Source organism: Gymnoscopelus braueri (assembly GCF_963280865.1).
Source record: "Gymnoscopelus braueri genome assembly, chromosome: 19".
Taxonomy (NCBI): Eukaryota; Metazoa; Chordata; class Actinopteri; order Myctophiformes; family Myctophidae; genus Gymnoscopelus; species Gymnoscopelus braueri.
The window spans coordinates 46985978-47013882 of NC_137621.1; the positions used below are offsets into that span (position 1 = coordinate 46985978).

Consider the following 27905-nt stretch of genomic DNA (forward strand, 5'->3'; position numbering starts at 1 on the left):
TGCTATTTTTGGACATATGAGGTTTCCACCCGACAGAGACTATATCCCCTCACTGGCATTGAAAATGAATGGCCAGAGAGGAGGGGGATATCACCAACAAACTGAACCCTGAGTGAACTGATTGTGTCTACGCATGTTGACTAGTTCATACACGTCTCAAGGTGTCCATTATCTGTTGCTCTCTCGTTAAATATGACATGTATTAATGCGTTAAATTTCTATGCTCTAAGGATGAATTGAATACATAGGGCCACAATGGAAACAAGGCCCCAGTCCTTTTTTTTTTGTACTATCCTTTTAGCTCAAATGTTATACTGTACTCTGTGCTGCTTACGTTTTTGACTACCGGTAATAAAGTATTCAATCAATCAATAAAAAAACATCTTTAACAGTGTAGATTTGTTGTCCCTGAGATGAAAGACAGTTTCAAATGGGGATCCGTGGCCTAGTGCATATAAAACTGGGGGTCCTTGAAATAAAATAAACAAGGATGACGATCTCTGCATTAAGCCGCAACTCCCAAGAACAAACAAAGAAGAATCAGATTATTTTCTGGCAACGTCAGAAAATAATCGGATTTTCTGTGGCCCGCCAAAAATCTATTTTTGACGACTAAATCAACCTTATGACATTTAGTCGACTAAAGTAAAACATTTCAGATGACTAAAACTAAACAGAATTGTATTCAAAAGACTAAAGACTGAATCAATATTTGCTGTCAAAATCGACACTGCTGCACAGACCACACAAAGTGGTAAGCGCCGCGCTACATAAGCTAGCTCATCTGTGTGAGTGCATTAGCTTGTGTGTGTATATAAAACGGGGGAGCTTGACCCACACCTCCACCCCGGGGCCATAACTCACTGAGCTGCCCGGTAAAGCCATGGCTAATGCGAGCACCGCTGCACCCTAAAAGAGAGAGAGGCTACCTTACAGTGGTGCCCATACATCACGCAGATCCACTCCCTCCATTCCATCAGGAGGAGAAGTGTGCACGCGCACACATGCACGCACGTACAACATCTCATCTTACTATACTTGTTGTGAGGAGTCTGAGGACATCAGAACTTTAGGATGGCAATTTTACAAACGATATTTCCGCTATCTATTTGCCATTTTTAACACTAACCTGAGTTGTAATTAGTTTTGTCAGCGTTGCACACAGTTAATAGCCGATCTAGTTAACAACACATTGTGCTGTGCATATATATGTTTTAAGTTTATAAGTTAAAGTATGTTGAAGCTGTTGAGTAAAAGTGCATAAGATTTGGCATCAAAATGTTCTTAAAGTAAGTAGTCAAAACGCTGTGCTTGTAGATCTACTATTTTCAAATAGCTGAAGGGCTGAAGTGGTTAATGTACAGTATGTGTTGTAATAATAATCATCACAATTTACACAGTAACTAGTAACTAAAGTTTTCAAATAATTCTAGTGGAATAAAAAGTACAAGTATTGAACATTAGACATACTCCAGTAAAGTAAAACATATCTCTAAATGGTACTTATAAGTACAGTACTTGAGTAAATGTACCTAGTTACTTTACACCACTACACACACACACACACACACACACACACACACACACACACACACACACACACACACACACACACACACACACACCCACACACACACACACCTAACCTCCCCCTACCACCTCCAAACACAAGCAGAAAGTCATTAGCGCGGGAGCACTTTCCCTGCCTGTGTTAAATAGTGGCTTCCATTTCCCTTCAGGTTGGCTCTGCACTTTGGTGCGTCACCCCGTAGGCATTTACTGGACCCCGGACATGATTGACAGCCGCTTGTAACTTGTGGAAGTGGCAGCTTCCAGGCCAGGGGCCAGGTCCCCCCCCCCCCCCCCTGTCTGTCTGTCTGTCTGTATGTGTGCAGTGAAGGTTTATTGGCTCCGTGGCCAAGATGGACTTGTATGCTAAAAGCTCTAAATCAGTATACTTCTCAAACTTTTTTTGTGCCAGGGACCCCTTTATTTATATATATATATATTTGGCGCGTGGGACCCCCATCTGAAAAGGTTTTGTTCCGGGGACCCCCCAGAAAAGAAGATGTTGTGTTCAATTCAAAACATTTTCAAAAATGTCAAAAAAGATGTTCTACAATAGCAGATGTACTAAGCTTGCGGCGCGGCATGAACTGATGTGCTATGAGCTTTTTAGAGCTGCTATTTTTGAAGTGGTTGAAATGATTGCGATGCTATGTTAACTATACTTTTGCTGAGGGACCCCCTGGTTCTCAAACCTTTTCATGTCAAGAACTAGCCTGGTAAACCCTTCGTGTGAATTCACATTATCATGTGTCTTCAGAATGGTCTGGCCCCAAGCGCTGGGTGGGTGTTTGTTTTTTGTTTTTAAAGATATTTTTGGGGCTTTTTATGCCTTTATTTAGAGAGGGATAGGGAAAGTAGCCTGACAGGAAATGGGGAGAGAGATGGGGGGGGCGGGGGTGACACGCAGCAAAGGTCGTTGGGAACGGGAGTCGAACCCGCGACACGCTTGTCAGGCTGGCATTGCAGCCTATAGGGTGCCTGGACCGTCACGCTACGGCCCAAAAGTGCAAGAGCCAATCATGGTTTACCAGGCTAGTCAAGGACCCCCAAATTGATATTCTATTGAGACATTTAGCTCATGTCAAAGGTCATGTCTCACTATAGACACAGGATCTGACACAAATTGTTTGAATTTATCCCCTGAGCAAGCGGGCAGGCACTATTAGCTAAATGGTAAAAAAAAAGTCAGCACTTGCACAGGAAACGGGGTTCAAATCCAGGGTAGAAGAGGAAATAGTGCAGCTTTATTTTTAATTCTCCACCTTGATCCTCGAAGCACCATCAATAAATATACTTGTTAAACTTTCTATCTCCTTCGAGTACCCAGTTGGCTTCTTTGTTTTTTCCCTGATCGCAATGTGTTCAACAGAGAGCTCAAATGATGGTTAAAATCGAAACAACAGTGCTCACATGAATAGATCTGGACTGGTTTATTGGTACGATTATGTTGCCTTTGTTTTACGGCTTATTCGTTGTCTGTTTTTGATTATAGTGATGTTTAGGTCCTCGTATTTGATTGTTTGTTTTAGATTATAGCGTTATCCTATTCAGAAAAACCCTCTGTGGACAGGCGTTGAAAATCGAGAACACTCAAACGATGCAACTGGTTTGTCCAAAGTAATCGTGTCAAATAAAATAAACAAACAAACAAACAATCCATTTTTTTATGTACAGTAGAATTTACTTTTTGAAAAAAAACATGCTTCCCGGTTATTTAATTAATCAAATAAATAATGAAAGAAAATAATCTATTTTTAACCGCATCATCTAGTTCTAGAATGCCGACAATAGGTAGAGTCGTTACAATTAACTCGACAATTAAAAGTCTCTCGTCAAAACCAACACCTTGAAACCCTGAGCCTCTGTCTGAGTACAAAACTGACAGCAGGGCAAAGAAAACCACATAAAGCAAGGGTCTTCAACAGGGGGTCCAGGACCCCTAGGGGGTCCTCAGAGTTACTACATTACATTTACACTTACCACTCGAATCCTAGCATCCCTATTCGGAGGAGAGCTTTAGCCAGAAAAAGCCGATCTACAACCTCACAACGCCTCGCAGCGCGAGGCGTTGTGAGCTTGTAGATCGGCTATTTTTGGCATAGAGGTTTAGGTGTAGAGGGGAAAAAGAACAGACCAAGTACAGAGCCAAAGGTCAAGTTTACTAAGCGTTGTTTAAGTGGTTAAATGTCTGAACATACACATACACATGAATCCTACAAACACTGATGACTTATGCTGTCAAACATGTCTATGAAACTATCTATGAAATCTATGAAAAACGTTTAATCCGCAAGGCAGTTTCATACAATATGTCGTGGGGGGTCCCTGCTTCATCTCTCTTTCTCAGCTAAGGGGTCCTTGGCCTGAAAAACGTTGAAGACCCCTGATCATAAAGTCTTGAGTTTGACGGGCGAAAATTCTGTGAAGTAAAAGAAAAACGACTGACAAAAAAAACAATAAGAGTCAACTAGAGTTCAGCAGCACTACAAACAGCAGTAATTTATCCCGAACACAACGACGTAATTGGATACCTGAGATGCGGCCCATTATCACCGTCATCTAAATGAAGGCGCTTGATGAGTTTAGACAATGCAGTCAAAGACACGATCTTTGTCTTTCTAATTGGCCTGTTTGTAACGGCATGTACGCAGGCAGCAAAAACACAAGGCCTAATAATAGCGCTGTACTTGATGAAAAGTTTATTTCTGCGTGACGTAACCTATGCCTGCTAATGAGTTGTGTGGGTGCAGTGCGGTGGACATTCTTTACTTAAGTAAGTACCAATACCACAATGTAGTTGTTTTACCTGTCTGTTACCTTAAGTAAAAGGCCTGTGTTCAAAATGTTACTTTAGTAAAAGTACAATGTATTGGCATCAAAATATACTTAAAGTACCAAAAATAAAAGTACAAAAATGATTGAAAATAGCAGATCTACAAGCTCACAACGAGTCGCAATGCAAGGCGTTGTGAGCTTGTAGAAAATGTATGTATAAAATAGGGCTAAAGTGGTTAATGTATGTTTTTTAATTTAATAATTTATATCTGCAAAGTAACTAGTAACTAAAGTTTTGAAATAATTGTAGTGGAGTAAAAGTACAATATTTGCCTCTGAGATGTAGTGGAGTAGAAGTAAAAGTATTGAAAATGGGAAATATTCCAGTACTTAAGTACAGCACTTGAGTAAATGTACTTAGTTACTTTACACCACTGTGTGGGCGTATATGTACTGTACACTATGTGTGCAAGTGGAGAGGTAGGTGTGTGGGGAAACGTTAGCGCTGGCTAACAACACATAGATAACAGGTCGACATAATACAGTATTGTGAATGTTTTGTATTGTTTAAGACCTGAGGACGATTCTACAAACGCCTTCTAAATCAGTAGTTCTCACACTTTTTTTTGTGCCAAAGTCCCCCAAAATGATATATATTTGGCCGCGGACCTCCCCATCTGATTTTTTTTTGTGCCAGGGACCCCCAGAAGAGAAGATTTGTGTTAAGAAATTCAAAATTATAAAAAAAAATGTTTAAACACTTTCAAGAGAAAAAAAAAATAGCAGATGTAAAAGCTTGCAGCGGCAGCGCAGCACGAAGTGACGCGATGTGAGTTTTTTGACAAACTTATGTTGCTATACAGTATTGTAATTGTTACGTTTTTCCTATTAAAAGATTGACTTTATTCTATACCTGCATTAACGAAGTGCACCGGCCTACTCGCAAGTAGAGAACGATGTACATTGGTAGCGATCAGTTTGTAAAGTAACTAAGTACATTTACTTAAGTACTGTACTTAAGTACAATTCTGAGGTACTTTTTCTTTACTGGAGTATTTCCAATTGTCAATACTTTTACTTCTACTCCACTACATCTCAGAGGCAAATATTGTACTTTTACTCCACTAGAATTATTTGAAAACTTTAGTTACTAGTTACTTTGCAGATTTAAATTATTACATTATAAAACATACATTAACCACTTTAGCCCTATTTTATACATAGGCTATTTGAACATAGCAGATCTACAAGCTCACAACGCGTCGCATCGCGGCGCGTTGTGAGCTTGTAGATCTGCTATTTCCAAACATTTTAGTACTTTTACTTTTGGTACTTTAAGTACATTTTGATACCAATACTTTTGTAGTTTTACCCAAGTAAATTTTGAATTTCTGACTTTTACTTGAAACAGAGTATTTGTACATTACAGTATTGATACTTTTACTTAAGTAAAACATTTGATTACTTTTTCCACCACTGAAGGTAGTTAGTTATTGCTCCACACTCCCTAGGAAGCAGGGAGGGGCGGGCTTTTTAAGTCCTCCAATTGTCGGGCTCCCCCCCCCCCCTCTCTCACACACACACACACACACACACACACACACACACACACACACAGTTTGTTACAAGCTCTGCAAAGTTTTGAAAGTGAATGATCAAAATAAACAACTCATAATGTAACTTTACTCCACATGAACGTTGAGTACAGTTAGACTATGGAAACAGAAGTGCATTTTCTCCATCTGACCAAACTGAGGTGAGTTTCTGCAGGTGACTTAGCTTGGCTAATTAGCTGCTTAGCATTAAAGGAATTGATGGAATTGCGTGTAATTTCACTTTTATTTGACTTGGTAAAGCAACAACAACAACTATAGTCAGGATGAAGCATTGTTGTGTGATGTGGTGAAGTGAATATGTTGTAGTATTGAGCTGTGTTTGATTGTGATGCTAAGACAGGCTACAGTATGCAGCTAGTCAGTGGTGTAAACTAAAGTAATAAGTACATGTACTCAAGTACTATACAATTTTGAGGAGCCTTTACTTTGCTGGAGTATTTTAAATGTACAATACTTTTACTTCTCCACTACATTCCAGAGACAAATATTTTACTTCTACTCCACTACAATTATTTGAAAACTTTAGTTACTAGTTACTTTGTAGATTTGGATTATTACAAAACATACCACTTCAGCCCTATAGCCTATATAGTTTGGCTATTTGAAAATAGCCGATCTACAAACTCACAATGCGTCACATCGTAACACGTTGTGCATAATGAGTACTTTTGGTACTTTAAGTATATTTTCATGCCAATACTTTTGTACTTTTACTCAAGTACATTTTGAATACTAGACTTGTACTTGTAATAGAGTATTTCTAAATTGTTGTATTGGTACTTTTACTCAAGTAAAGAATTTGAGTACTCTTTGCACCACTGAGCCTAGTAAATTACTTCACACATTCACGAGGATTCTGCATGGCTTGGTTCCAGGCTTAACATCATTTATTTAAAAAAAAAATATGGGTTTGACACCACAAAATGGCCGCCACTGCTATGCCCTATAAGTGTAAACAGGGTATTTGCACATTTATAAAGTTACAATTTAATGACTTTTAATACTAAATCGTCCAAATGGTCAAATATTACATAAGAAAGACGCAAACATTGTAAAAATAGCCGATCTACAAGCTCATGTATACGTATACTAGGCTGTGTAGTGTGTACAGTATGTTGTGACAGGATACAGTATGCATATACTAGGCTGTATGTTGTGACAGGATACAGTATACGTATACTAGGCTGTATGTTGTGACAGGATACAGTGTACGTTAGGCTGTGTATGTTGTGACAGAATACAGTATACGTTTACTAGGCTGCATGTTGTGACAGGATACAGTGAACGTATATGTGGCTCTCGGTTACTTGAATTAATCTTTCTTTCTTTCTTTCTTTCTTTCTTTCTTTCTGATACTCAAGGCTGGCAGAGGTGTTGCAGGGGACACACCCCCCTCTTCATTATAAGCCTGGACTATGCATTAAGACATCAGTGGAGGCGAGGAGCAAGAACTGGGCTTCACTACTACAACTAGGAGGTCTAGATGGCTCCCCCCGTCTTTTATTTTATTTTTATAAACACACACACACACACACACACACACACACACACACACACACACACACACACACACACACACACACACACACACACACACACACACACACACACACACACACCCACACACACACCCACCCACCCATACACCCACACACCCATACACACACATATGACGATGCAGATGACATCTGCATCGTAAATGCCCAGAAGACCGATGTTCTCACCTACAGTGTAACACCCTCCTAGACCATCCACCTCTAATAAAGTACTGGTGAAGCTAACCAGAGAGATGTAAAGTACTGATGAAGCCAACCAGATGTACGGAGGATGGAGATGTAAAGTACTGGTGAAGCTAACCAGATGTACAGAGAGATGGCGGGGGTTGCCGCTGGAAGGCTCATCCAAGGATGCCCTGCCCTAGAGAACGAGATCTGGAGATCTCTCTCTATCCATGGGTTTGTCTGCATGGGGGATTCCTCCGAAGACTTGGTCCGCACGGTCGAACGGCCGAAGACCTTGTCCTTCTCGGGGGTTTCCCCTGAAGACGGCTGATGAAGACGGCGCAAAGTAGGAACCTCCTTTAGGACTGTCACGATCAAATAATTGCAATTAACGTTTTAAATGCGTATCTGTTGAACTCTGTCGTACACTGAACTTTGCAACATTATTAATAAAACATCGTCTGGCTTTTAAGGCTTCGTAAACAAAAGGTGCACAGGGCAGATATGACAAATATCTTGCATAATTCAATAACTTTATACTTTAAAAAAACATGATTAGTGTAAATAGCAGTCCGCTATTTCCACTTTTTTCTAAATGTTTGAAAACATATTAACATTTTTCAACATGGAAATGATTATGACGATTATCCGAAAAAGTATTGCAATTATCTCAAATACTTAGGCGATCATGTAATAATTGTGACATGCCTAAATTTTCCTTTTCCTTTGCTGGATGCTGCTGCTGCTGCAGTTAGTGTTGTATTATGTTTTTGTTGTATGCTGTTCGTGTTGGATGCTGTTCGTGTCGTGTGCTGATGTGGTTTAAGATGTAGCTCTGTTGGGGCCCGGTGTGGCAGTGAAACATGTTCAGTGACTGTTTGTGGCTCTGGAATTGAAGGCTGATTTGAATCTAGACTATGGTGTGTGTGTGTGTGTGTGTGTGTGTGTGTGTGTGTGTGTGTGTGTGTGTGTGTGTGTGTGTGTGTGTGTGTGTGTGTGTGTGTGTGTGTGTGTGTGTGTGTGTGTGTGTGTGTGTGTGTGTGTGTGTGTGTGTGTGTGTGTGTGTGTGTGTGTCAGAGATAATTTGCATTAAATACTTCTTAGACATAGGCCTCTGTAAATCCGGACCTGGTCATTTGAAAGGTTACTTTTTGGCAGGTATCCAAAAGGTCACTTTTGGGGGGGGGGGGGGGGGACTGTGTAAATCCGGGCCTGGACTTGGTCATTTGACCTTTCACACTAGTCGCTGCAGCTACATTTTAATCAAGACTATCTACTTTTTCATTTAAAAGTTTAATTGGAAGAAGAAGAATTTCACAAAACAATTTAACAAAATGGTCACTTAGCTTCTTCATCAGCCACTTTGTTTTGAACAGTGGAAGGTTATCGACTCGAAGAAGTACGGAGTTAGCCCCCGTATCCTCAAATTGTACTACAACAGCTCCATTGAAAACGTACTGTCAAGCTGTCTTAGAAAAACCTACGGTGGGTGCCGGGTAGTCCGGTCAGCAGAACGCATAATGCGAGGTGAGCTCCCCTCGCTCCAGGAAGTTAGGAACTGTACAATTTACAACTTACAATTTAGGCATTTAGCAGACACTCTTAATCCAGAGCGATTTACAGTAAGCAAGGACAACACAAGATGATACATCAAATGCATAGAAATAGTAATCTGATTATAAAATAATACATAAGTAAGCCAATAATCTAATAATAAACTATTTGTACAAGAAGAGGTGCGCAGGTCAGAGCATCATCAAGGACAGGCACCATCCTTATATTGTGTGTGTGTGTGTGTGTGTGTGTGTGTGTGTGTGTGTGTGTGTGTGTGTGTGTGTGTGTGTGTGTGTGTGTGTGTGTGTGTGTGTGTGTGTGTGTGTGTGTGTGTGTGTTTTTTCTCTTTCCAGTGTTAATGACAGTTAGTGTAGGCTTGCTGATCCATAAAACGGTCGTGCTGCTGGGACGTGGCTTGTCACACAATGTCAGAGCGGTGAAGCAGTATTTCCATGGTCTAATCTCATGTTAATTATGGGATGGAAGGGCTTGTGTTGGGTTATTCATCTGACGGCTAATAAAACGTTGTGGCGTTCATATCGTCTATTTTCAAAAGATTTTCATACATTTTATACATTTGAAAACTTGTGAAAAGGGACCTTCTGCTTAATGAGTACTTTCTACTTTTGGTACTCCAAGTACATTTTGATGCCAATACTTATGTACTTTTGCTCAAGTACATTTTGAATTCCGGACTTTTGCTTGTAGCATAGTATTTCTACATTTCGGTATTGATACTTTTACTGAAGTAAAAAATTTGAGTACTTTTTTCACCTCAGATGAAAGCAAGGAAAAACAGAAAGGAGAAGGAGGGCACACTGTGCTGGTAAGCTTTCCCCCTGCCACGACGGCAGTTTTTTGGCACCGGACTATTTTGCGGGTGAAGGTGGTGCCAAACTGCTCCCACTCGCTTTAATCAACACACAAATATCTGCAGGCACGCGCACGCAAACATGCACATGTATGCATGCATACACGCACGCAAACGCAAACGCAAACGCACACACACACACACACACACACACACACACACACACACACACACACACACACACACACACACACACACACACACACACACACACACACACACACACATTACTATACTTGTGAGTACATAAACATTTTACGACAGCAATTTTATGAATTCAATTTTTTCCCCCCGATTGTCGCGTTGTGAACTTGCATATCAGCTATTTTTGTCATAGAGATTTGATGTAGAGCCTAAACCCCTAAGCCTATAAGGCTGAAAATAGCAGATTTACAAGCTCACAACATATCGCACTGTGTCTCACACAGACACACAGACACACACACACACACACACACACACAGACACACAGACACACACACACACACACACACACACACACACACACACACACACACACACACACACACACACACACACACACACCATCGAACATTCCGCTGATAACCTGCGTTGGCAGGGGGGGGTGGAGGGGGGTTTGGATTACGAGCCCCTGAAAACATGACAATAAAGCTTTGGTTCCTAACACAGCCGTCACTCAGGGGCCCCTGACAGAGCGCGTTGCTAATGGCGGCCCCGCAGGGGCCCCAAAGCCCCCACTGTTATGACTCTAATCTCTCACTGTAATGAATATTGTTTCAGCCGTATAATTTGTTTTAGGGGGAGTTTAAGCAGTGGTGTGTTCTAGTTTTTTTTTGTGGAGGGTATACCATAATTATTCCCTCCCACACGCGTGTATATACACACGTGCTTAAGTAAAAGTATCAATACTGCAATGTAGAAGTACTCTGTTACAAGTAAAAGTCCGGAATTACAAATTTGCTTGAGTAAAAGTACAAAAGTATTGGTATCAAAATGTCTTTAAAATACCAAAAGTAAAAGTACTAAAATGTTTGAAAATAGCAGATCTACAAGCTCACAACTCTATTTTCAAATAATGTATGTTTTATAACGTAATCATTTACATCTGCAAAGTAACTAGTAACTCAACTTTTCAAATAGTTGTAGTGGAGTAAAAGTACAATATTTGCCTCTGAGATGTAGTGGAGTAGAAGTGAAGGTATAGACAATTGAAAATGCTCCAGTAAAGTGAAAGTACCTAAAAAGTGTACCTCAAAATTGTACCTATGAACAGTACTTGAGTAAATGTACTGCCTATACAGTATATCACAGGCCTATACATGCATCCACACACATAAGTGCATGCAGCACAAGTACAATATGCTCTTTGCTGATTTTTTTCTGTTTCTAATGCTAATCACCCTGTAACTCAACCACTTTGGAGCTGCTTTTAGCCTTAGATGCATTTTGCAAAGCATGGATTATTCAATGCTTCCGCTAATTTCATTCCTGGAGATTTCAAGCACTCGTATTGTGCGACTCAGAAACTCTGTGATCTTTGCAGCCCTGTACTAGCGTGAAAGTTCAGACAATGCATCATTCATTCTTCTGTTTAACCACTCTTCTGTGTAACCACTTTAACCATTTTTCAATACTTTGGCTATTACAAAAATAGCAGATATACAAGCTCATAGCACGGCACCGAGTGCCGCGCAATGAGCTTGTAGATCTGTATATATTTTTTTAATCGGGAACATTTTGTGCAAATCTTTGAAAATATACATTTTTTAAGTGAACATTTGTAACTCAAATCTTTTCTTTTGGGGGTCCCTGGAACAACACATTTTGAGATGGGGGGGTCCATGGCCAAATACATATAATTTTGGGGTTCCTTGAGAAGAACCACTGATTATAGCAACATACGTTTTTTTCTCTTCAGAAAACACTGTTAGGATTTAGATAGCCTCGATCTCCAGGCTTTTATAGTTTATTTTGCTAAAAAATAAAAGCCTGGACCAGCGTGTCGGCTTACCCGTTATAGGAAGTGTTTCATTTCGCCAACCAACCAGACTGCAGTGGGCGTCGCTCGTAATGTTGTGTTGACGAGGCGGGGGCTGACGGACAGATCGGTGAACCAATGGGATCAGGCGCATTCTCTCCGCGCTGATTTTAAACCCGCCCCTCTATACACGAAAGCAGGAAGTCTAGTGCAGCCTAGGATTTAGAAGACATTTGTATAGAATCGGCCTCAGGTCTTAGTGCACTTTTGTTTAATGAATAAAATGTAATTTTGTTCATTCTATGGTAGAGTATGTTGATACATTATAACGTATACAATTGGGGTGGTTGTATTTGGTCTCCCTGCTCTTCCATTGAGACATTTAGATTGTGTCAAAGGTCATGTCTCACCTATAGACACAGGATCTGGCCTGATTGGCCTGATTGAATTTATCCCCTGAGCAAGCAGGCAGGCTCTAATAGCTCAATGGTAAACATTTCAGGACGTGCGGAAGGAAAACGGGTGCAAATCCGGGGTAGAAGAGGAAAGGATAGTGCAGCTTTCACCATTTTCACTCCCACTATAAAAACTAATGTTTTGTGCAACACAAAGTAGGCCATTAACACATTCGCTGCCATTCACGGACATATTCGTCCTTTTTTCTTTTTTTTTGGCGGGGGGGGCGACGACGTCCAGAACCCAAGATAACGTGATCAGAAGATTTACTGCTCCATTCGCTTCTTGGTTAACTTATTACTTTAAAATCCTGTATCTCGGCTCCTGTGTTTTACTATGTATTTTGGGTGAAACATGCTATTTTCAACTGGGTATAACAAGAGAACGGGAGGTCACGATGACATTTCTCTTTTTTTTTTCACGGATACGCAGTTATTGGCATTCACAGTGCACCCAGTGGCTTGCTGACCCTGAGCCTATGGCGTTGCCGTGCCAACATACACAAAATGACTCACTTCTTGGACTCTCTCAATTTGCCACAATAAATCACAGTGGAGCACGACGGACAGCCACTCTACTGAACAACCACAGTGTGTGTGTGTGCGTTTGTGTGTGCGTTTGCACGCTTTAAGTGCATATCAGTGCATGCTGCTTTTGTATGTTCATCATACGTTGTCCATAGCTGTGAGTGTGTGCGCACTGTAAGTAGTGCATATCAGCACACATGTCTATTTAGTATGTTCTTCATATGCCGTTGACAACTTCATAGCTGTGTGTGTGTGTGTGTGTGTGTGTGTGTGTGTGTGTGTGTGTGTGTGTGTGTGTGTGTGTGTGTGCGCACACAATACTAAGTACATGTGCTCAAGTACTGCACTTTTGAGGATTTTTTACTTTACTGTAGTATTTCTAATTTTCTATACTTTTGACTCCAATACAGCTATGGGAAAACGTTAGTTACTTTGCAGATTTACATTATTATTACAAAACATACACCACTTCAGCCCTATTTATACTTCAGCTATTTTCAAATACAAGCTCACAACGTGTCGCTTTTTGAGCTTGTAGATTAGCTATTTTCTTTGTTTTTAAATGCATTTGAAAACTTGTGAAATGGGACATATTCTGCATAGTACTTCTACTTTCAGTAAAAGTAGTATATTTTGATGCGAATACTTTTGTACTTTAGTACATTTTGAATAGCAGACTTTTATTTGTAACAGAGCCTTTCTACATTGTGGTAATGCTGCTTTTACTGAAACACACAATGTGAGTACTTCTTCCACGTGTGTGTGTGTGTGTGTGTGTGTGTGTGTGTGTGTGTGTGTGTGTGTGTGTGTGTGTGTGTGTGTGTGTGTGTGTGTGTGTGTGTGTGTGTGTGTGTGTGTGTGTGTGTGTGTGTGTGTGTGTGTGTGTGTGTGTGTGTGTGTGTGTGTGTGTGTGTGTGTGTGTGTGTGTGTGTGTGTGCGCGTGCGTGCGTGCGTGCGTGCGCGCGCACGCACGCTCTGGGACACAGCGGTCTGGGGGGAGCGGCGTCTCTCTGGATCTTATCTCTGCCACTTAATCATGTCGCCCAGCAGCTGAACAAATGGAGACTGATGTCGTTCCCACTTCAGCTCTTATCCCCCCTTGAGTAGCGCACACACACACGAGCCATGATAAATTCCGGCGCATGCATGTCACGAGACATACGAGCTGCCTCCAGCATTACTGTAAAGCTACTTGTGAAGCCATACAGTGGATATAGAGGATGCATGGGGGGGGGGTGGGGGTTACGTATATCAGGAGGACGGGGGACGGGGATATAATGACAGCGTGGCACCGCCGCCGCCATGGCAGCCGCACCATGCCGGGGGCCCGCGTGCTACTGTTGTGAAGTCAGCGCTTCTTACTGGGTTTCATCATGCAACCGCATGATTTTTTCGCAACCAAAGCCATTAGACCAGTGTTTCCCAAACATATTATTTGTGAGACGCGGATCCATTTTCGCTTGTGAATATCCTACTATTTTTTGGTTTCCAAAAAAATATTTTCTATTATATTTTCCACAAAAATCAAAGTCAAACATTTTTCAAAAATAATTTCAAGAATATATATTTTTTAAAGTTAAATCAAAGAAGTTCCCTAAATCAGAAAACAAATGTTTAAGAAGTCGTGAAAATATTTTCCGACCAATATTTTTCACTTGTTCGGGTCCCGGGCAAACCTCAGATTTCGCTTTTGGGTCTTAACAGGATAAGCCTTAAGCCTCAAAAAGTTTGGGAACCACTGCATTGGACAACCCTTAAATCTGAATTTCCTATTTTAGGCATGTCATTATAGACATAATTATAGGCAGCTCAGAAAATGGCAGAAATTATGCAAATTTCTGAAATGTAAAACAAAAAAAGAACAAAAAAAAAGATCAAGGCTCACAACGCTTGGGAGTTTGTACAGTGAATAAGATATTTTTGCAGTTTTTGTGCGACACCATCACACAATGCGGTATAAAATAAGGCTTATTTGTTTGCCACCCATGTTCAACCTTCTTCCGGCGCACTTTTTCTTCTGGATCCACCGGTAGAGAAACCACTGGATCAAACTCATTTTCCAAGCACAAACCAACAGTACGATCAGCCCACTTGTGATGTGCATTCACCATGTCGACTATAGCTTCAAACTTAAACCATACAGAAAGCCAGTGGTGGAACAAGTATTCAAATGTTTTACTGTTACAAGTAAAAGTCCAGAATTCTAAATGTACTTGAGTAAAAGTTCAAAAGTATTGGTATCAAAATGTACAAAGTACCAAAAGTAGAAGGTACTCATTATGCAGAATTATGCCCATTTCACAAGTTGGCAAATAGCAGAATAGCATGTAGCAGATCTACAAGCTCTCAATGCGTGGCATTGCGACACATTGTGAGCTTGTAGATCGGTTATTTTCAAATGGCCAAATTATACAGGGCTGTCCCGGCACTTTCACAAATGAAAGGAAGGATTACATTTCTTATGATGCATTTTCAGCCTTCTAACTCGGCGTGCTCAGGGCTAATAAGTGCCAAGTCTGGAAGCTAATTACATTCATTAATTCAGCTATATTAGCTTATGGAATCATAGTGTGACTTAGAAATTCAATAAGCGCTATACCCCGCGAATAATGAGTGAAGTGATGAAAGCTTCTAAAGAGGGTGTAATCTGTGAAATCAACACCACTTTTGATTTGCGCAACTCGACTCAATATAGTTTCATTAGGCATCGGCATAACATCTGAAGTTGATCTAATTTTAAGGATTTATTTGTATTTTTATTATGCCTATCAACAATTGAATTAGACAACTCTGTCATGGGAAAATACTCTCGCTTTAGCTTGAAAATAGCTCGCCTTTGACTGTGGCTTTTCCCAGATTAAGTTAAATCATTTGATCTGCGTCGTTGGTGACAGTTGCAATATAGCCAAACAATAACACAAAATCAACAGCCCACGGTTTTAGCTGTCACCAAGCAAAACAACCACTGGATGGTTGTAATGGAGCTTTTTAGTAAATTAGCACAATTACAGTAGAGTGCATCAATTTCCTCCCAATTGCTCTGCAACCTTCAATTTGCTTGTCAAAATGTGACAAACACCGACAGACGCTGAGAACACATGTCTCAGTATTGCTTGCACGTTTTGAAAACAAATTAAACGCCTGTGTGTGCCTCGTATGTTGAAAGTGACATTTAGCTTGAATTGATTGAAGCTCTTTGTCAGACTAATCAACAGTGCTGTAAAGTAACTAAGTACATTTACTCAAGTACTGTACTTAAGTAGAGTTTTGTGGTACTTTTACTTTACTAGAGTATTTCTAATTGTCTATATACTTTTACTTCTACTCCACTACATCTCAGAGGCAAATATTGTACTTTTACTCCACTACAATTATTTGAAAACATTAGTTAGTTACTTTGCAGATATCAATTATTACATTACAAAACATACATTAACCATTTTAGCCCTATTTTATACCTAGGCTATTTGAAAATAGCCGATCTACAAGCTCACAATGCGTCGCATTCTGCTATTTTCAAACATTTTAGTACTTTTACGTTTGGTACTTTAAATCATTCAGTGCCCAGCTTATTTATGGAATTTTGGCTCTGAGTGCCACAGCCAAAATTCATTGTAAAAAAAAAGTGCTTAGGAGCCGAGATACAGCCTTTTTCAGTAAGATGGAGCAGCAAATCTTCAAATCATCATATCTTGGGTTCTGAACATGTTTTTCCCCAGAAAAATAAAAACAAAATTTGGATTTTTTTTTGACGTTTTAGACGTCCAGTGGCACTCGGGGCTTATTATCAATGGACGTTTTAGACGTCCAGTGGCACTGAGTACATTTGGATACCAACACTTTTGTGATTTTACTCAAGTCAATTTTGAATTCCGGACTTTTACTTGTAACGGAGTACTTCTGCATTGCATTGATACTTTTACTTAAGTAAAACATTAGAGTACTTTTTCCACCACTGCTAATCAAGTACAACGACATCTTGATTACAGCGGACGTGCGACCCGGGTCACGTCCTGAAACAATAGTTTCATCAACTAATGGAAAGTGTTTGGCTTAGGCCAAAAATATACGGCAAATTCAATAGATACAATCTAAAACACAAAACAAACATTAGAGTGGACGGCAGTGTACTCGGAAGCCTTCCATCTTCAAAAAAGTACTTTTTTTTAAATCAAAACTGCAAAACAATGTCAGACGAGTGACATTGATCCAAACGCCACAGGCACTGTTTGTGGGTTTTCTCAGAGGCAATACATTTTTGTTTTTTTTGCTTCATGTACGGACATAATGATCTCCACATGTCCACGTCGTGGGCCCGCTGGAATTAAGGGAGCGCTGCTTCCCAAATGCCTTTTAACCCATTAAGACCGGGACCGCATCTGTGCGTCATTTTTGGATTCCTTTGGCTATTCAAAAAATTGCAGATCTACAAGCTGCGCTATGAGCTTGTAGATCTGCTATTTTAGAAAAATCTTGAAAATGTGTGCAAATCTTTGAGTAATATATTTTTCAAAGCGAACATTTGTAACTCAAATCTTTGCTTCTGGGGGGTCCCTGGAACTACATATTTTGAGATGGGGGTCCGCGGCCAAATACATTTTGGGGGTCCATGACTTGAAAAAGGTTTGAGGACCACTGATATTATAGCAACATGAGTTTAAATTTTTTTAAACTGTAAACAGATCCCGGAAGCAAAGATTTGAGTTACAAATGTTCGCTTTGAAACATATATTTTCTCATAGCGCGGCAGCTGACAGCTATGAGCTTGTAGATCTGCTATTTTTGAATAGCCCAAAGAAATCTAAAAATGACACACGGAATCAGATGCGTTCCCGGGTCTTAATGGGTTAAACCACAAATCATAATCAAGTGCTTTACTTCTCGCAGCTTGACTACGATAGCTGTTGCCTCTCGCGCTTGGATTACGTGAATGGATTCAGATGTCGCGGATGCTAAAGAAAAATCCATACGCGCTCCCCTCCGTCGCAATGATCGCCCAATCAGCCATATGGAGAAACCAAAGCGAGGGTGAGCTGCCTTGTTTTCAGTGGTGGAAAAAGTAATGTTTTACTTAAGTAAAAGTATCAATACTGCAACGTAGAAGAACTCTGTTCCAATTAAAAGTCCGGAATTCAAAATGTACTTGAGTGAAAGTACAAAAGTATTGGTATCAAAATGTACCAAAAGTAAAAAGTACTACAATGTTTGAAAATAGCAGATCTACAAGCTCGGCCGTTTGTTGACGGTGTTGACCGAATCAAAACGGCTGTTTTGCAGGGGAATAATAGGGGGGAGTGCAGGCGAATAGCTGAACCGAGTGCCCACTAAAAGCTCTCTGGTCGACCACAGATTGCCACCCACCGACTGGCTCTGCCCCATGACAGCCATTACATCATCACGCACCGTCCAAAGGAACAATTTTTTTGTGCCACTCCGTTAGTCAAAAATCGTGTGCAAGTGTTCCTTTGGCTTTCTCCTCCTCACTCTCTCGCATGCTTTAATTCTCGATGTCCCCTGCTCGCACTCTCCCCTCTCTCTCTGTGCCTGGTCTGTTCTCGCCTTCCATTTGATATCAGCTCAAGGCTTCAGTTAATGTATGACACGACATGTCCGCGCGCGAAACAGCAACAGGCACGCGCCCCGGCTAATCAAGTGAGCATGGCTTCGCACTCTGTCAGCTAACACAGCCCAAAAAGCCTGAGTGTCAGCTGAAAGTCTGAAAGTGTAAAAAAAAAATGGACCCTGTAATTAACACCCTGGATTTTGCTGTGTAGTGCTGTCGCCTGCAGTATCCCCCGTCCAAGACAGAACGGGCGCTTCTGTCATTTTGTGCTGATTTAATCGCGCACTGTATTATCAGCACTCATTTATCTTTCGGCGTATACTTGTAATGAGCAAACAGAATAACTGTTTACAAGCCATTGCATCATTTTTGTTTATTTCGCCGAGCGGCATTAAAATAAACCTTTTTGGCATTGTGTATCTAAGGTATTGGCTGACTAATAGAGGGTAAATAATTTAGCTGGCAGTGAGCAGAGCCTCGCTGATTGGGGCGTAAGCTTTTTTTAATAAAGATTCAATGCAGCCCACCCTTCTGGCAGACCTCTGTCTTTCCACTGTTTTCTGTTTTGTTTCTTTGGCAGCATCTTGTCAAACACGGCCCCCGACCAGTTGCCAGCGCCAATCTTCCAGGCCTCCACAGAAATGCCAATTAGAGTGAGTTTAGTCACGTATCTTACCAGTGTGTCTACCCCCCCCCACCCCCCACCCACCCACTCGTTCGCCATCCCCCTCCCTGGTCGATACTAATGGGTTTTTCCGAGCCAAGCGGCACACGATGCCGCAATGAATTCTTTAAAAGCACACAATGTTTACCGTCTCGGAGAGAGCTCCCACTATACTGCTCTCTCAGAATATATATAAATGAAACCCGCGGGCGTTCGCTTAGCGAGGCAAGATTTGGGGAGCCTTGAAGTAAATGTAGCTTATCGTTTATTGCTAATTCTTCGTCTGGTCTCCTCTCTTTCCTCACGACTAGACTCCCCCCCCGCACCCGCACCCCGACTGGGCCTCGGTGGGAGGTCTTTGGGATATATATGCCGGCACCTCAGATATAATTTACTCTCTTAAAATAACAGAATGCAGAATGCATCCCCCATCCGTGCGAGCCACCGTTTTATCTGCTCCAGGGGGGCTATCACCGGCGCTGTGATGAATCGGAGCCACTTAATCTCCCCGGGCCTGTATCTTGTATTCACAGGTAATACATTCTAACCCGACGATAAGGTGTAACGACCTAGAATTGGCTGTGGCTCCTTTGCAACGATATGCATTTTCAGCATGCCACGGCGGGGAAAAAAAAAACCTTACACAACTCATTAGAATTGGACGACGGGCGACCTTGTGGCCCAAGCCTTTCACAATACGCTAAGCAGCAGCGGTGGAAAAAAAGTACTACATTTTTTTACTTAAGTAAAAGTATCAATTCTGCAATACTTGCAAATACTCTGTTGCAAGTAAAAGTCAGGAATTCTAAATTGACTAGTACAAAGGTATTGGTATCAAAATATACTTAAAAGTACAAAAGTAGAAAGTACTCATTATGCAGGATGTCCCATTTCACGAGTTTTCAAATGTATAAAATGTATCAAAATCTTATAGAAAATAGCAGATCTACAAGCTCACAATGTGTCGCATCGCGACGCATTGTGAGCTTGTAGATCGGCTATTTTCAAACGGCCGAAATGCATATAGGGCTGAAGTGGTTAATGTATGTCTTGTAATAATAATCAACTAGTAACTAAAGTTTTCAAATAATCGTAGTGGAGCAAAAGTACAATATTTACCTCTGAGATGTAGTGGAGTAGAAGTAGAGGTATTGGAGATTGGAAATACCGAAGTAAAGTGCAAACACCTCAAAATTGTACTTAAGTTACTTTACACCACTGCTAAGCAGAGGTACGGTAAAGGGCCCGAGACTAAAGCGCGAGCGGGGCGGCGCGGGAGAGAGCAGTGGTGATGAGAATACCTAACGGAGGGCAAAACGATTTCCACCCCCCCTTCCTCCCCTCCCCCCCCCCCCCCTCTGCCCCGGCATTGTTCACAGTTCGCAAGTTGTATGGAGGGAAAGTCACAGCGTGTAGCCTCAATGTGTCTCGCCTCATTTGTGTAAGAGAATACCCCGGGAACCGTCCAGAAAGCTCCGCTCCGCGTTTCATTTTTCCTATACAACGTTGTGTTTCTCCTGCATATTTCAGCTCTCTCTATAGCCCTGGGGCTGGAGCCCACTTTAAACGGGCCTCCCAAGCCAAGGCAGGCCAGCCTGCCGAGGGCAAGTCAACTCGCATACTTATCTCGCGCTCATTAGGTACCCACTCACTTTGCTGTCCACGTAGGCATGCTGTGAGTGCGTGTGCGTGTGTGTGTGTGTGTGTGTGTGTGTGTGTGTGTGTGTGTGTGTGTGTGTGTGTGTGTGTGTGTGTGTGTGTGTGTGTGTGTGTGTGTGTGTGTGTGTGTGTGTGTGTGTGTGTGTGTGTGTGTGTAAGCGCGCCTAAACTCTCAAAGTGTAGGTTTTCTCTAGTATTTAATCTCTCCTGGAGCGCCGCGGCGGTAGCCCCCCACCCCCATAACCTGTTCAACAGAGGCAAAATCGTTACATCAGCGCCTCGCGCCTAGCTGCGACCGTCCACGCTCACGTGTGTGATACGCAACGAAAAAAAATCAGAGTCACCCCGAGGGGGTTTGTCAGCCTGTTTCAATATCCACCAGGCCAACAAAACAGCACTTTCGCTATTACTGTGAAAAAAAAAACGTCTGGTGCCCACGGACTGACTTTTCTACCTCGATAATAAGCTGTGATTGAATAAATGCGGGCGGGGGGGGGGGGGGGGGGGTTCACGCCGTTGAGGAGATTTGATTTCAAACTTCAAAAGTTACGAACTTCGACGCCGGCTGAAAAGCACATGAATGTTTCCCTTCACCAAAACTATACCTCTGAACAGCGTTGCCAGATTTAGTGTAGAGGAATAACCAGGTCTAGGAAAACAAGCCCAAAAGAAGCGACTATTAATAGGCCACATGAGCACTTTAAACCTGTATACTGTATACGTCAGCTATTTGCAGCTTGTAGATCTGCTATTTTCAAAATGAAATAAAATCTGGAAGATTTTTTTAAAGATTCTAGCAACACAAATCTGGTACGGGTCTCCCCGCCACTAAAGCTTTTCAGATGGCTGGTTAGGGAGGGACAAATACATATTCATTTGGGGGTCCATGACATGACACTATTGGAGAACCACTGGTTTAAAGAACAAGCCCCCAAAAATCCCCACATTATTTACAAGCAACTTTACAGAAAAAATAAGCCCAAAGTCGCTTATAATAAGAGGACATGGCAACACTGCCTCTGAAGTGTTCTGTGAACTTTCTCCATTGTTCATGGGGAGTCAATGAATAAAATAATGTCTCTGTCTCTCGCAGAGCTGTATAATTATGTTTTTGATAACACAGGGCTATTTTCACTATAGGGAAAAAGCCTAAACTAAACTAAAACCTGGCTGACAGTCAGCATAATGGGACTCTGACTGTTACAGGAAGTTTCTGTCCCGGCCACGGTCCTGTGAAGGGCGGATGATTTGCAGCCCCTGTCCTGCTAATTTAATTCAGTAATCAATGTCTGTAAATAGAACCACAGGCCTGCATAGTCTCTGCCAGCTGGACAAAGCCATAACTGTGGTTTCTTTTTTACCACTGATCAATAACGTTTTGTATCCACATTAACCCCATCGGCCATGTCATTATAGGTAAAAAAAATCCAAACAATTTAATAATAATAATGCATTTTGAAAAATGCCCGAACTCTGTGTGTGTGTGTGTGTGTGTGTGTGTGTGTGTGTGTGTGTGTGTGTGTGTGTGTGTGTGTGTGTGTGTGTGTGTGTGTGTGTGTGTGTGTGTGGGGAAAGTGAATCTATAAAATATATGATTATATCGTTTTTTAGATATATAGAATAGGGCTTTAGTGGTTACACAGCAGCACGTAGACTTATTGCGATGCGAGAAATCACTCACTTGCCTTTTCAAACCAAAACATCTTCCCGATTCAATGCTCTGGGGAGCCCAGCGCGCGGCTTCTCTCATGACAAGATGATAGACTGACACAATCGAAAGCTTATTCTCCACTCTGTCAAGTGATATATATATATATATATATACGGCTAGAGCCGGAGAGACTTTGATCTCCACGTGTCGACGTCGTTTGATATCTATTATTACTACATCAGTTAGTTTCCCTGAAGTGAGGATGCGGCGAACACAGCCGCGCTTTCATGGACAGCATGGCCGCGCGCGGCAGTTAGTTTGACTCATGAGCTGATGATTCAAAGTGCTAATATACATATGTTTGATCAACTGGGGAAGCATAAGCCTTTTTTTCCCCAGGATTTGTTATATATAGGCGAGCTCATATGAGACTCCCTGCGGACATGAAAACATGTTGGCGCGTTCCACCCCCTTTTTTTAACATAGCTGATAACATAGCTGGTAAACAAACCGTGATGAAAATCCACAGATGTGAATCCTGAAAAAAAAAATATATATAATATTCTAAATTGGAGAAAACTAAAGTGAAAATGCATATGTTTGCTAAATGATCTGCATGCTCAGCTGTAATTGAGTCGTGCAGAACGGGCTGTTTAATCCTGACGTGACATTTGAACATCATACTGTCTGCTGTAAGTTTGATATCCACTATGATCCCATTATGAGTTTATCTCACTTAAAGGGATAGTTCACCCAAAAAACGACTTATTTTCTGTCAATTACACACCCTGTGAAGCCTTGAATTTGTGGAGATTTATTTAGTTTTTGTCGCATTCCTAAGCCAATAATTTGATGACCAGCAGAAAGCCTCCGGTAGGAGACTCAAAGTTGACACTTTGGGGGTGTGTAATCAATAGGAAATAAGTCATTTTGGGGGTGAACTATCTCTTTAAAGCACCAACAAGGACATTCCAACAAATGTGTACCTACCAAAAAATCTGAAACTCAATGCTATAACATATCACTCGTTTTTTTGCTCTTGAGGTTGGAAATATATATATTTTTTGCTTTGCCTGAAAGTTCCAGTGACTACAGTTCTGTGGCAGTACAGCCCATTTAATAAGTCCGCCTATTTAAAACGTCAAACCATCGTTGGGGTATAGAAGAGAAACCCCAAAAATGCAATTGCCCCGCTTTTCACATAGCCCACAGAGGCCATTAAATGCCAGCGGGCTCGAAATGACATTGTGCAAATGACAAACTGGCAATTAGGTAAAGCCACTATTTACCGTACCTTCTGAGAGGTGTCGGACTGGAGCCAAAGTCAGAGAGCCCTGAGAGTTTCCTTTGGCTCTCGCTGTCTGTCACCCGTCGTTCTCTCTCTCTCTCCCACCTCCTGTAAGCCTTAACCCATTCAGAACGGGAAATAATCGGTGTCATTTTAAGATTTCTTTCGGCTATTCAAAAATTTGCAGAGCTACGTGCTATGCGCTACGAGCTACGCGCTACAAGCTACGAGCTACGTGCTACAGACACGCGCTACGAGCTATGTGTTAGCTCGCTATTAAAAAAAAAATCTTGAAAATTCGTGCAAATCTTTTACAATTTTTAAGCGCACATTTGTAACTGTCAAATGTCTCCACAAATGTGTATTTTTCTGAAAAAAAATATTGTTGCTATATGAGTAGTGCTCAAACTTTTTCTTGTCAAGGACCCCCCAAAAAGATATGTTTTTGGCTGCCGAATCCCCTTCAAAATATGTTGTTCCAGGGACCCCCCCAGATCCCCCCCAGATCCCCCCCCCCCCCCCCCCCCAGATCCCCCCCCCCCCCCCCAGAAGCAAAAACGTTGTTTCAAAAACATGTATTCAAAGATTTGCACAAATGTTCAAGATTGTCTCTAAAAAACTGCAGATATACAAGCTCGTAGCGCGGCACTCTGTGCCGCGCTACAAGCTTGTAGATCTGCTATTTTTTTAATTGCCCAAAGTATAAGATAATGGTTGAAGTGGTTAAAATCAAAAATTTACACATAATGCGTTCCCGGTCTCAATGGGTTAAAGGAGCTGCTGGGGGAGCCTGCAAGAGCCTCGACCCGATTACACAGCGAGATCAACACCTCCGCGCCGCTTCCCCTCTCTCTCTCTCCTACCCCCGGTGTAACTTAACCGCCTCCTCCTCCTATAACGACTCCCCTCCTGCAGCTCTCTGGGCTTATTTGCCCCCTGCACACACACACACACGCACACACACACACACACACACACACACACACACGCACACACGCGCACACACACACGCACGCACGCACGCACGCACGCGCGCGCGCGCACACACACACACACACACACACACACACACACACACACACACACACACACACACACACACACACACACACACACACACACACACACACACACACACACACACACACACACACAAGCACATGCACAGTCACCTCCGGACGAGAGCCTGTATAATACTTTTCGTAACAGCCCCCCCTTTTCTATGTTTCCCTCCTTTGTGTGTAACCCTCGAGCCCCAGCAGTGAGTGAGCTCACAGGTAGTTTAGAGTTTCAAGCACTTCTTGTTTTTTTTTTCATTTTGGCAAAGAGGCTGAACTAAGAGAAACTGGGGGCAGTGGTGGAAAAAGTACTCACATGTTTTACTTAAGTAAAAGTATCAATACTGCAATGTAGAAATAGTTTTATAAGTAAAAGTCCGGCATTCAAAATGTCCTTGCGTAAAAGTACAAAAGTATTAGTATCAAGATGTAGGCCTACTTAATTTACCAAAAGTAGAAAGTACTCATTATGCAAAAATGTCCCGTTTCACAAGTTTTTAAGTGTATAAAATGTATTAATTTGTTTTGAAAATAGCAGATCTACAAGCTCACAATGCATCGCGACGCATTTTGAGCTTGTAGATCCGTGTATGTTTTGTATGTTGTAATCTAATGTATGTTTATTTTGTAATATAATGAAAATCTACAAAGTAACTAGTAACTAAAGTTTTCAAATATTTGTAGTGGAGTAAAAGTACAATATTTGCTTCTGAGATGAAGTGGAGTAGAAGTCAAAATATAGAAAATTGGAAATACTCCAGTAAAGTACAAATGTCTCAAAATTAGTACATTTACTCAAGTACTTGAGTAAATTTACTTAGTTACTTTACACCACTGACTGGGGGGGGGGGACAAAAGGAGAAGGGTGCCAGGGTTTTGGGTGGGTGGGTGGGTACGGGATCCACCAGGGCCAGATGAGGTGGCAGGGAGGCTGGGACCTGGACGCTTGGCTTCCCCCCCCCCCCCCCTTTCTGCCAGATGAGAACCATGTGATGAGAGCGAGGCTTTGCGAGGCAGACCCCCCCTCCCCCCGTTCTCAAGCCCTAGCAATGAGGAGAATGTGAACGAGAAGCAGCCCCCCCCCCCCCCCCCTGAAGGAACAGATAACGTTCTTTTCCCTTCTTCTTTTCTTGAGCTGAGAGTTCCACCGAAAGGTCAAGAGAACAATGCAGCGCAAATGTGGTTCTCTTGTTTCTAAAGGGGAATTCCGCCGGTTCGGGCCGCAAACGCCGCCTGTTTTTATATCACCTCTCTGATGAGAGTGCAAACGCGGTGACGCACGCACACACACACACACACACACACACACACACACACACACACACACACACACACACACACACACACACACACACACACACACACACACACACACACACACACACACACACACAGCCGCGCCGTGACCCATTCTAGAGCCCTACGTGTGTCTAATTACAGCGGTAAAGACATCCCATCTGTATTGTGTTATTAAAGGGAGCATTAAAGTGAGCTCATACCCCTCCCAGCTTAACTGGAATCTCCATTACTTTGAGGGAGGATGCTTTACAAAGAGGGGGAGGAAAGAAAGAGGGGGGGGGAAACCTGCCTATGTGCTCATTATTTATTTAAATGAGAGTGCACCGTTTATGTTGTAATTTTGTATATATTATTTTTAATCCATTAAGACCGGGAAATAATCTGTCATTTTTTGATTTCTTTGGATTTCAAATAGCTCTGCTGTCCGGCAGAAACCAGCTAATTCCAAAATGTTCATTTTTCAGGAAATGAAAAAAGAAAAAAAAAATGGAGTTAGGAGGTTTTGTTCATCATTGATAAGAACAGCTGAATGGACCTCCAAGCTCACAATGAGGTTGGAGGTCAAAAGGGGGTGGAGCCTGGAGTCAGCAAAACCAGCCCCTTTGGTGGAGTTAGCTGGTTTAGCAGAAAGTTTGAGGATCCAATGGTGTTAGCTGATTTAGTCAGAACCGCTTTTTAATGCTTTTCATTGGTTCAATAGTTTTTTTTGCCAACACACAGACGTAAAGGGTGTTCAATGGCACTGATTTATGGAAAAATGGCGTTAGCTGGTTTCTGCCGGACAGCAACGCAAGATATCAGATCTACAAGCTCATAGCGCGGCACTGAGCGCTATGAGCTTGTAGATCTGCTATTTTTTGAAAAATCGTGAAAATGTGTGCAAATCTTTGAATATATATTTTTTTAAGCGGATATTTGTTCTAAGGGGAGGGGGGGGGGGGGTCCCTGGAACTAAATATGTTTTGATGGGGTGTGCGGCCAAATACATATCATTTTGGGTGTCCTTGACATAAAAAGGTTTTGAGAACCACTGATATAGCAACATAAGTAAAGAAAAAAAAAATATATATATTTTTTTTAATATATTTTTGAAAGATTTGCACAAACTTTCAACATATTTCAAAGAATAGCAGATAGCAGATATCTGCTATTTTTTTAATAGCCCAAATACATCTAGAAATGACACAGATGCGTTCCCGGTCTCAATGGGTTAAATATATAAGCCTTAAGGTGTTATTATGAACAGCATTGCTTGAGTCTGTGAATCAGTGTAATTTGGAAAAATCCCTGGCTTCGTTTGCTGCTGGTAATAATGTAGAGAAAGCTGCAGGGTGGATTGAGGCAACGAGTCTCTGTGCTGCTATATAATTCAGTGAGGTGCGGGAAAGTGCCTTTTCGCTTTTTGTTGTTAAAAGTTGACTTAAAAAAAATGTATAAATAAATAAAATGTATTAAATCATACATTAAAACGTTCAATCATAACATTGAGCCATGGAAACGTGCTTTTAAGAGTACGATATGACATTTTGAGGATATCTTAGGTCAACAATAGAGAGCAATAGAGGCTGTTGCGAGTGTGAGTCGACAACCGGAAAGGACGTCCAGAGGTGGAAAAAGTACTCTGATATTTTACTTGAGTGAAAGTAGCAATACCACATTATAAAAATACTCTGT

The 27905-nt window shown here is 41.6% G+C and overlaps 1 protein-coding gene across 1 annotated transcript in view; it reads right to left on the reverse strand.

The window, feature by feature from the left end:
- Positions 1-23991, reverse strand: part of LOC308074941 (leucine-rich repeat transmembrane protein FLRT2) — an 84109-nt gene extending 60118 nt beyond the window's left edge. The window contains exon 1 of the mRNA XM_080414496.1: positions 23881-23991. The gene's annotated coding sequence lies outside the window, so the exon portion shown is untranslated. The remainder of the gene's footprint in view (positions 1-23880) is intronic.
- Positions 23992-27905: the final 3914 nt, after the last annotated feature.